The 11200-nt window shown below is 45.4% G+C and overlaps 1 protein-coding gene across 2 annotated transcripts in view; it reads left to right on the forward strand.

Moving 5' to 3' along the window:
* COLGALT2 (collagen beta(1-O)galactosyltransferase 2) overlaps nt 1-11200 on the forward strand; it is a 148867-nt gene that overhangs the window by 56940 nt on the left and 80727 nt on the right. For both annotated transcript variants that reach the window (XM_084527388.1, XM_084527387.1), the window contains 2 exons: nt 7464-7740; nt 10088-10209. The gene's annotated coding sequence lies outside the window, so the exon portion shown is untranslated. The remainder of the gene's footprint in view (nt 1-7463; nt 7741-10087; nt 10210-11200) is intronic.

An 11200-nucleotide genomic window follows, 5' to 3' on the forward strand; every position in this document is an offset into this window, starting at 1 on the left:
TAAGAGCTCTGCCCTCTCCTCCACAAGGTCCACGCAAGGTGCTCACGCCACAAGAGCGAATTTGAGTCTGTGATTGGAAGTTTAAGGATTGCAAAGCCCAGCACTAGGAAATCCCAGAGCTGAGGCCGTGTGCACATCCTAAGTTTGATCTTGTGGATAAGTGTTAAAACAGTCTTTTATTATAGGTTTCCACTTGGTGAATGGAGAGTCACTCAATCTTCCTTCATATCCTTCCCATCGGCGTGTCACTTTATGGATTATCCATCAAACAGTGTCGGGACGCAGCAGCACTGAATACAGAACTTTTGCCTTTGGGGTGTTTCACCAGAATATCAAAACAATGCACAAGCATTAGTGAGCTGCAAGCATTGTAATCCTATATAATTAGCTGAGGAAATTAGACAGGGGTGATACTGCTCCCTTCTGCAGCTCGAGATCTGAGGAACAGAGATTAAGTCTGTAAGTGTCTATTAATTTCCAGTGTTCAGTTTCAGATAATGAGAGCTTAACTTTTTAATTAATTTAATTTAATTTAATTGCTCGTGCCTAGCAATTAAACTGTACCTCACTTGTTCAACCTGCCATAGAAGCAATAGCTAAGCTGAAACTCTCAGTACCTTGAAGTAATCCTCATTTTAGGGAGCTGAACCAAGATACAGAGGCAGGGGAACTGTTCATGGCTCATATGCACTCCCACTGCTTTGGGATGTAATGTGGTTCTTCTCCTAAAGACTCCAGCATCATTATGGCCACTTTGAAATAAGTGCAGCACACTGGTAAAGCCCCCTGTTATTATTTTTTCATCTCTGAGACATACCGTGTGCATTAAGCAATGTAAAGTTAGCGACAGGTCATGGTCTCCTGCCGGGGCTTGGCACTCGCTGTGTGTGGGCAGGGTTGTTGGGCTCCGGCGGGGCATTGCCTATCTCAGCACCCAACCTGGCATAAACATCTGTTTTTTCATAGGGTAGTTGTTCTGTCAGTATATTCAAATCTTGTTGGGCTTCTCAAGACCTTTTTAGCTCTGCTGGTTTTGTCTTGGATTGTCTGTACCTGGCTCAGATGGTGGCTGCTCTGGGGTCTGCATGCAGTTTTGCACAGGTCTGTTATTACTTCTACACTGAAAAATTCCCCATGCACCCCAAATCACCCTATAGTGTCGCAGTGAGATAAATGCCACTTGGTTTCCCCTTTCCTTCCATAAGACCTGGCCAGCACTGATGGAGGGGAGGCAGAAGGCAAAGCCTGGTTTTGCCGCAGGTGTGTGTTGCAGCAAGCTGATCCAAATGAACGGTAGCTTCAGACATCTCCCATTGGATTCAACTTCTGAGCCTTGGCTTCGTCTCTGCTGCCAGTGTGTAGAACTCTGATATGCATCTCCACATATATATGTAAACCCCGTTCTTTAATACCTCCTACAGCAGCAAGCTATTTCTCTTTTCCCAGCATCTCCAGATGGTGCTGAAATCTTCAGATCTTTAGGGGTTTATTTATTTGTTTATTTATAGGTAACTTCTAAAGGCTCTCATCAGGATGCCTCAGTCTTTCCATTTACCAAAAGTCTTGATTTTAGTTCAGTTTCTATCCTCTCTGACAGCCTCCTTCCCAGACAGATCTATGATGAACTGTCATGTTTTATTATGCATGTTGGTGTCAACATTCATTTTCTAATTCTCTGTTGTTCTCAAAAACTTGAAGTTTTGCCTTCTGTTTCTTCCTGTGTTGTGATCTCAGTTGTTTGCTTACCTACATGCGGGATCCAGCCCCAGTCTTCACGTGGATTTTCAGCAGCATGAGCAGGGCCCAGCCCCACGCACTGTCCCCGCTGCTGCAGGCACCTTCAGGCTTGGCTATTGAAAAACAAAATGAAAGGTTTTTGTTTGTTTTGTTTTGTTCAAAGTATAACCCCAAATTGCTGAGTCTCATTTGAGGTCTCTAGAACTAAGTGCATCCCACCTCTGCATTCAGGATGGGTTTTGGGATGGGGGAATGGGTTTCAATCCCAGGCCTAATCCCAGCTGCCTGCAGTTTCTCCAAGTGCAGCTGAGAAAAAGACTTTTCCTGGTTGCTTTCCTCAAAACTTCCTTTTGGATCAGCTGCCTTTCAGGTTTGCAGTGGACCTTCCTTTTTCTTGTTGAAGAAAAGTAAGTAATGCTTCTTAGTTGTTAAAAAGAGACAAGAAATCAGAACCCCTCTTTTTTTTTTTGTTTTTTTGTTACATTCTCTTTATTTTTTTTTCATGCCCCATAAAAGCTTTTGTGATACTTTAGTTACATCACCTCCTTTGGGATATAGCAGTAATAATATACAACAATAAATACCTTTGTGGCATGTCATCCCCCAAATTTTCTTTAAGGTTGCCTCTGCAGAAGCAGTCTGATAACCAGTTCTTCCTGTTACCAAAGCACTAGCCTCAATTGCTCTTACATAATTTTCAATTTGTGAGCTGACCTTCAGATTATATTGTTCCTGTTTTAATTTTAATTTTATTGTTATTGATGCTGCTAACTGGGGGAGAAACTAGCCATCTACAAGCAGTGAGCTGGTTTTTGCTTGCAGCTTTCAATGCTGATGGTTAACAGTCCAAACCACCACACCATGCTGACAAGATTGGTGTGGTGGTTTTACTCAGGTGGGTGGCCAAGCTCCACCACAACCACTCTCGCACTCCCCCTCCTCAAAGGGAAAGGGGGAGAAAAATGCGATGCAAAGGGCTCAAGGGTTGAGATAAGGAGTGGGAGATCACTCAACAATTATCATGACGGGCAAAACAGACCCAGAGCAGGGAGATAGTAAGATTTATTGCCTATTACTAACAAGCTAGAGAAGCAAGAAACAAATGAAAGAAACCAAAAACGCCTTCCCTCCCATCCACCCTCTTCCACCTCCTCTCCCTGAGCGGCGCAGGGTAATGGGGGAATGGGGGTTGCAGTCAGTCTATAGCACTTTGTCTCTGCTGCCCCTTCTTGGTCACTCTCGTGCCCTGTGCCCTGGAGTCCCTCCCAAGGGATGCAGCCCTTGCTGAACTGATCTGGCGTAGGCTTCCCACAGGCAGCAGCTCTTCAAGAACTGCTCCAGATATGGGTCTGGACCACAGGGTCCATCCCTCAGGAGAAAACTGCTCCAACCTGGGTCCCTCACGGGCAGCAGCTCCTGCCAGGTCTTTCAGCTTTCTCAGCTTTGCTAGCAGGATATAATAGCAGACAGTATCAAAAGCCTTGCTAAAGTCAAGGTAGATGACATCCACTGCTCTCCCCTATCTACCCAGCTGGTGATGCCACCACAGAAGGCAACGAGGTTGATCAAGCATGACTTCCCCTTGGTGAATCCATGCTGACTACTCCTCATAACCTTCTTCTCTTCCAATTGCTTGGAGATGGCATCCAGAACAAGCTGCTCCAACACCTTTCCAGGGACAGAGGTGAGACTGACTGGCCTGTAGTTACCTGGATCCTCTTTCTTGCCCTTCTTGAAGACAGGAGTGACATTGGCTATCCTCCGGTCTTCAGGCACCTCTCCTGTTCTCCAGGACCTTTCAAAGATAATAAGAGCGGTTCGGCAATCACCTCTGCCACTGCCCCTAGCACATGTAGATGCATTGGATTTCTGTGCGTTGAGCCCACTCAGACACTCCTGAAGTCCCAAAGGACGGGGACTCCCTGAGGTCCCTCCAGACTCAATGGCTGTATTGTGCTACAGATCTACTGCTTTGCCAATCTGACAGGTCAGGGAGATAATTTAATGCCCCCACATTGAAAGGATTCAGAGAAAGTTTGATTTTTACTGCTCATGATCACTGGGATGGCTCCTGCAAAAGAGCTGCAGGCTTCCCCACAGCCTCTGGCACTTCCTTCCTGTGCAGGCTGCAGTCCTAGCTCTCCTTAGTGCTTTCTGTCTTACAACCGAGTCAAAAAATACCTGAGTTACTGAGGTTTTCCCCAGTTTTGTTTAATGAGCACCCCTGGAGGACTGGATGGATGGTGTAGAGGGACAACGGCTGTGACTGAAGAGCACTCCATCCACTGCTCTGCTCTGCCTTTCTGATTGTTTTGTTCTGTTCCAGGTCTTCTCCCCAGCCCTTTTCCCAGTGTGCCCAATTGTAACACCAGTTTTTTTCTGTCTCCGCTCATATTCCTAAAACCCATGATTTCGTGGAACAGGAGAGAAGCCTTTCTCTGACACATGCCAACAAAATTCAGCTCCCTGAAGGCAGCAAGAGAAGCGTGATTCTCCCCCTGCTCCTGCACTGTGCAATGCAAACACCCTTCTTCCCTCTGGGTTCTTCCTTCTAACAATCCACCAGAGCAACATTATTTAAGCAAATAAATGTTTAAAAGGCCAGTCCCTGCAGACTGACAGCAAAGATGAGAGAAAAGCTAGGCTAATTATTATTTTCCTTCCCTTACACAGGCCTCTCTGTGAGGCTCTAGCAATTAAAGATGATGCTGGGGAACAAGCTAGATGGGAATTAGTTTGACAGGGAAATTACCACTCAGAGGTTTTGGGGGGGGGGGGGTTGTGCTGCTGTGTAAATTTCCTTTGCTCAGTGTAAGCTCTGTATTTTAACCAACTACATTGCTTTGACAACACATTTTAACAGCTGGTTTAAAACAAAAAAAAATCTAAAATGTTTGCAGCCAGCTCTGATCCTAGCCTGTGTTTCTCCCGGTGGTCTTGCAGTGCAGACACCCTCTGGAGCCTCTTCCCTAGCAAGTCCCCCTCACCAGGCCCATACAGCCCAACCGAGATGTGGGAGCCAAGAGGAGAAACCTCTCGCCTGCTCGTTCATGTACACCAGCCATTTCCTTTCCTGTGAAAACAAACCCATAATCCCAACATAACACACACACTGTGTGAAATCGTGTGCATGCAGGAGCTGTTTTCTCCGGCCTCTGCCACCGTGACAAAGGTCTGTGTGTGTGTAATCCTCCAGGCACCTTCTCCTTCTCCAGCAGCAGAAGTAGCCAGCTGAATGTTGGCTGACGCGATGCCCTTGCTGCAGCTTCAGGTGTACTCCTTCCTGGGCTCCTGTGCAAGGATGGGTCTGTCTCTCTGGACAGTAAATGTGTTGGAAGATGCCATGACCTGCAAGTGATTTGCAAGTTTGATTTTTTCCATCCGCAAGGGTCCTCACAGCAGCAGAAGACCTGGTCAGATGAAATGTTAAAGGCTTGGTGGAGAAAATAACATAAGCGTGGAACTTAGCACAGAATCAAGGATTCCTGGTGGAGAAGAGTTCTGTGTGTTTCCATGAGAACTGTTTCTGATCAGATGGGAAAGAAGCCTTTGAGCACATTCAGCCTCCTGTCTAAGGACCCATTTTGCACTTGCTGATCCCCATCGCAGCTCCTTCACACGTCTCTTCCAGGAGGGATCCACCAGCACCCAGCTTGGCTGATGGGGCCTGGATGCCCAACAGTGCCTGCAGCTTCCCAGAGATAGGGCAGGTGTCTTGTTCAGTGGCCTCGGTGCTGGGAACTACTGGGTTATATGTCACTGCTGGAAATAATTTGCCTGAGAGCTACTAGAAAATGCATTTCTCTTTTTGTAGCCCTGCTGTTTGGTGGCATTTCACTGAGACTGGCTAACACATTCAGATCCCGGTTTCCATCAGCCTGTCGGTAAACCAAAGTATACAGCATAGGTTTGTACCTGGACGTGCAGTGCTGCATGCTGAACAGAGGGATTTTCTTCTGTCTCTCAGTGTCATTTTCTCCTCCTCACATGATGCTCTCCTTCCTCTTTTGTACCTTTTGCTGCCTTGTCACTTAATTGGCATTGTCCTTGGGTTTAGTCTAAGACCATCAATGAGAAGTGAACAATAGCAGATCCAAGGTCAGCCCTTGGACAAATCCTTGAGTAACTTCCGTCTACCGTGATACGTGCGTGCAAATCATGATTTATTTCCTAAACAGTTTGTCTTCTACCTTTCTATCTCAGCTCCAAACTGAGATAGTAATTATGATTGCTCTCTGTTTTGTAATTTTGCTTTTGCAATAGGCTAGTCAGAGTATCAGCTGAGCCCATCCCTTTTTAGGACACTGATGTTTATAACTAGGAGCAAGCTGGCTCTAAGGAAAATAAGCAACATGTTTTCAGTGCTGGAGTTCCTAATCTTTGATTTATTACTTTCTTTCCATTTTCAATTTTGTTGTTGTTTTGTTTTTCAGTAAATTAAATTTTATTGGGAGAATGACGACTTTTTCTTTTGCTCTGTGGTTTTTCTGCAAAACATACCATAATTCTAAGAACAGCATGTTTCTATTCTCAGCCACTTATTTTATAAGGCAGTATATTATTTATGTTGCATTATAGTCTTTTACGTTAAATATAATAGTTTGTGGCAGGATTCAAGCTGGATTTTCCCTCTGGATATCTATTCTGTGCTTTCAAAAATGCATGTACAACCCTAGACGTGTTCCTATAGGTCTGCACAGGAGTTGGGCAGGTGGGATTACTCTTGTGCTAGCATCAACTTGCTGTCACAGCTGATAACGTTTTATGTTGTGTCATTCTTGAGGATATTCACTTGTGGAGAGAAATTTTTAATCATGATGATCCATGTAGTGCTTACATTCAGAAAATTTGGTCCTGAATCTCTCCACAACCAGAGAGAAGGACAGAAGTAGCTTATATTTGCTGGAAGGGGGGATGAGATGGGAAAGAGTGAGGACTGGGGCAGGTTTTGAGAAGCTCACCATGCTGACTTTACTTAGAGGATATTACAGTATCTAACATATGCAAACAGTGGAGACAAAGTGTGCTGCCTGGCTTAAAGACCCTTTTGTGGTGTTTTGCTGTAAAGCTTGATAAAGCTGCCCTTGCTTCGCACCCTGCCTCCCTTGCTGAGGCACCAGGGTGGGAGGATCAGCTGCAGAGGATCCAGACACTAGGGAAGGAGCTGAACACCACAGGGATTTGTTCTTGAATTTTTCTAAGAGAGGACTGGGCAAAAGTCAGTGTCCTAAACCCTGTACCATTCAACATAACTAAGTTGTGTAATGCAATTAATAACTAGGGAGGCTTAGCTGAGCCTCCAAAGAGTACCAAAATCATGTTCTCTTTCACTCCATTATGTAAAAGTCAGACGTGATAGAAAACCACACCCACCAGCTGCCTGGTGGTACCACGAGAAGGTGATACCAGCCGGCATGGGGAGGGCCGGGCGGGGCACAGGCCATGAGCAGGTTGGGCGCGTGCTTCCTGTGCTGACGGGTGGCACAGGCAGGTACCTCGGGAAGCATTTGTTTTCCACAGTTTTCAATGCATCTGTCTGGGAACACAAAAATATTACAGAAATGCCTCTAAAGCCATGACAATAACTGAGGTATTGTGGACTGCATAGCTCAGGGTGCAGAATTTCACCTTGCGAACAAGCACTGCAGTGGGGAAGGGACGCGAACCCATTCCCTGCCAAGGATGTGTGCTTACAGGGTGGTTTTGTTTCTTCCTTTTATTTGCAGGAACTGAGCAGCAGCGCAAGGCCTTTTGCATAGCACCCAGAAGAGGAGGGCTCCAGCTCAGTAGTCTGTAAGCGCCCTCTGGTGCAAACACAGCTGGCTGGCTACAACCCACTCCACCCCACAGATTCACCTGGCAGCTGGCCTGAAAGCCTCCAAGCAGGGCATCTGTTTGGGTGTTCTGGAGAGCAGATGGGGGTCACAGCCACCCTGGACCGTGGAGGCAACACTCTGCAAGAGAGCGAGCCTCTTCTGCAGGCTGGACATCGGCACGCTGCTGGTGAGAGCTGGCTTCCAGTTGTGCTGAGGTTTTGAGTTTGGTGTGGTGGGATCAAGATGCCTGGCTGGTACCTGGATTAGGACAAGGAAGTGGTGTAGATGGCTTTCTAGAAAAAGTACAGGCACCCCAGCAGAAGACAATGGAAGCAGGAAGGTTGGAAAGAAAGGGGAGTGTCTGGATAGGCAAATGGCATGAAAAAATAAATTTGAGGGTAACAAAAGGCAGAAGTGTTACTTATAAAACATGTGTCAGAAAAGGGAAAAAGCTGCAAAAAAATCTCAAAGAGCCACTCAGGGTTGGCAAAGAAAGCTTGGTGGCCAGACAAGAAATGTGGGGAGAAGCTGGTAGCTGGGTGTGGATGCAAAGGCTGATTAGTGAGATGATAAAGCATCAGGGCAATAAATGATGTCAGTTAGGTGCAGAGAAGACAACAGACAGCACGTAGATAACAAGGAGTTGGCACGTTCATTAGATCACACAAGCAGATGGGCTGTCAGTCAGGTTTGCTAATGGTAGTGGCCCAGTCCAGGTCTCCTCAGGCTCAGTGGAAGTGGGAGCTTCTGAGAAATGTGGAAGGAAAATGAAAAAGAGATCACCTCCCTGGGATAATCTGAAAAATGAGGTGCAGTTGCAGCTATTATTGAGGAGTTAGGCAAACCTAATTGCTCATAATTGAAGTTCTGGATGAGGATTACCTGTTGGTGTGGCAATTTGCTGTGAGTTGGAGTGGTTGGAGATCTTCGGCAGTGCCTCGCAGGCTGGTACCTGCTGTAGCTGGGTCTGCTGAGGCAGGGTACAAACCAGGGGTGCACCAACGTGCTCAGTGTCCTGTGAAATCAGGGAGTGCTGAGCTGTAACAGTGATATGAACGGTGGTAAGAAAGCTGTTTAGAAAGCAAAACAGGAGGGAGGTAAAGAAAGTACACAACTCTTAACAGAAGGGATCGGAAGGACTGAAGAGTTTGGTGTAATTGCTTCAGGCCTGCAAAGTAGGATTTATTGATGGGATAACTAAAATGGAAGTAGAATAGGAATGAGAGAAACAAGAATTAATCCCAGTTTATTTGTTTTGGATAATGACTTAAGGAAGTTTAAAACTATTGGACTGTAATGGAGGACGGGAACATTCCTGGGGACCAGAGGGGGTTAATAGTAAGCCCATTTATATCAACCAGGACTTACAGGATAGCTGGAGGAGTTTAGATTCCTGAAAACTACTGAGACAACTGGTTTGGAAGCAACAAGCCTTCACCTGCTCACTGTGTGCTGAGCAGCACTGCCAGGCACTGTGCCGCTGCTGTGTAAGGGCACTTCGAGCAGGGTTGGATTACGAGCCGTCCTTCGCTCGCCTGGCTGCTCCATGCTGAGGCTGCACACACCATACGCAGCCACGGGTACGGAGGGAGGAGCCCACCGCCCAAACACACGCACCTGCCTCTGCTTATTCAGCACGCAGACATGGAGAGTTGTGATAGCTACTGACTTCCAGCAGCCCTCTGCTGCAAAGTGTGTTCCCGGCCGCTTCTTGCAGCCACAGGCCCTCCTTCTGCATCTGATGAGGCTTCCTGACCGGTGTTTTTTTGCACAAAATGCTATGTGTGCATTGCATGTGGTTAGGCTGAATATGGGACAGCTGGGGTGATTATGCCAATAATGCCTCAAGGAAACTAAGCTTGCATAAACAAAAGCAGACACTTACTTATATAACCGGACATCAAGTCTCATCATCAAATGCATGCAAAAACATCTCTGTGCTTTTCTATCTTTCTTTACTTGGTGAGGAAGTTTCAATGCAAATATCTCCCTTGAAGAGAAAAAATACTTGAAACAATAATCTACCAGAATGTGATACTCTCACTGTATGATTTTAAAACATACCTTCTGTTGGTCAAGGGGGATCAGTAAAACAAATCAAGCTGTGCTTAGCAAATAAAACATGAAAAAAAAAACGAAAGGATGGCAATATGTACCCTGTAAAATCTTGTGGACTGAAAGGAGAGATTGAATTTGCGAAAGTTTTGAGGCCGGATGTCACAGGTCACAGAGTAACACTTGAATACTTTAGGCACAGCACCAAGATCCTTTGGATTTCGGGATTTTAATGTGCTACTGCTCTGAACTGACACACTACCAAGGGAAGTCTCTTCCTATCTTCATTCAGTGCCTGGGACAACAGAAGCTCTGCCTTGTGTGTTTCTGAGTTGACACAGAGAAATAATAGCAGACTTCAGCAAAGGAACAGCACAGATAGCTCTGAATTTAGTAAAAATCTCCATGTTCACGTTGCAATACCTGTGGGACAAACAGTGCAATTATACTATGGCTTTTTTTTTTTTTTTTTCCCTCAGAAATAAAGAACCACTGCATCTAAGGAGGCTGGAAAAAGACCTGTATCATCATTCTTCTGTGGGACGCGTGGCAGAAATCAACGTCTTCAGATGGTTTCTCTGACATAGCTCCTGAAGACTGGGTAAGCAGTTTTCAGTATATAAAAAAGAAGGCTTAAATTATGCTCCTCTTTCTGTGACTAGAAATTATAAAATGAAGGGAGGAAAGCTAGCATCAGTCACACAGCAAGCTACAAAATGTCAATATTTTCTAGAAATGAAAGCACGTTGCTTTTGGAGTTAAGCATGTGTTGCTTAAAATTCTTCAACGTGTAGTATGTTACAGCCTTCTTCGCAAAAAAACCTACTCTTTTCCTGCATACACTCACGCTGGGGTTGAAGTATAACAACTTATAACAAGGATGATTTACCTGATGGTATATAGCCTAGCAAAGTGTTAAGATTTGCTTTATGGAATAAGCAGTAGAGTACATGAAATATAGATGGTAAGGTCAAACAGAGCATACACAGGTACCCTTTTATGCAGTGTGGCATTGGACCAAAATAAAATTACATTTATCTTCCGTGAGGGGAGAAAAACTGAGAAAAAGAGATTTTTTTCTTTGCATTTCTCAAAGGCCAAAGCCCACAGAGGTATGGTCTCCCCTTGCTCTCTGGAAAACAAAACAAAACAAAAAAACAACCACCATTTTGTTTCTGACTGCATTAGAACATAAACAGCCTCATGTATGGTTTGTCCAGTTACCAGGTCAGGGCACACATCTGCACCGTTGTATCCCATTCAAACTCAGTTATGCAGGATCAGATTAATAGCTGAAAACAAAAACTGCGGGAAGCAAACCCTTCTGAGCCGGTATTCGCTGCCAAAGCTCTTACCTCAATGCACCATAGCCCAAATGTTAGGAGCTAATCATTAAGATTGTATGGTCATAACTTATAACAGCAAGAATTATTACCAATAAAAGATCAAAAAAGCAAATTCCCCAAGTCAGCACTGCATCGTCACCCTGGATGTCAGTGCTGGTGGCAAAGCGGAGAAAAATGTTTTTCCTCTCCGTCCAAGGGCACCATGCAGGGTTCTGGATGCCAGCATACCCTTCTCCCCTCCTCTAC

Source organism: Aythya ferina, assembly GCF_964211825.1.
Source record: "Aythya ferina genome assembly, chromosome: 8".
Taxonomy (NCBI): Eukaryota; Metazoa; Chordata; class Aves; order Anseriformes; family Anatidae; genus Aythya; species Aythya ferina.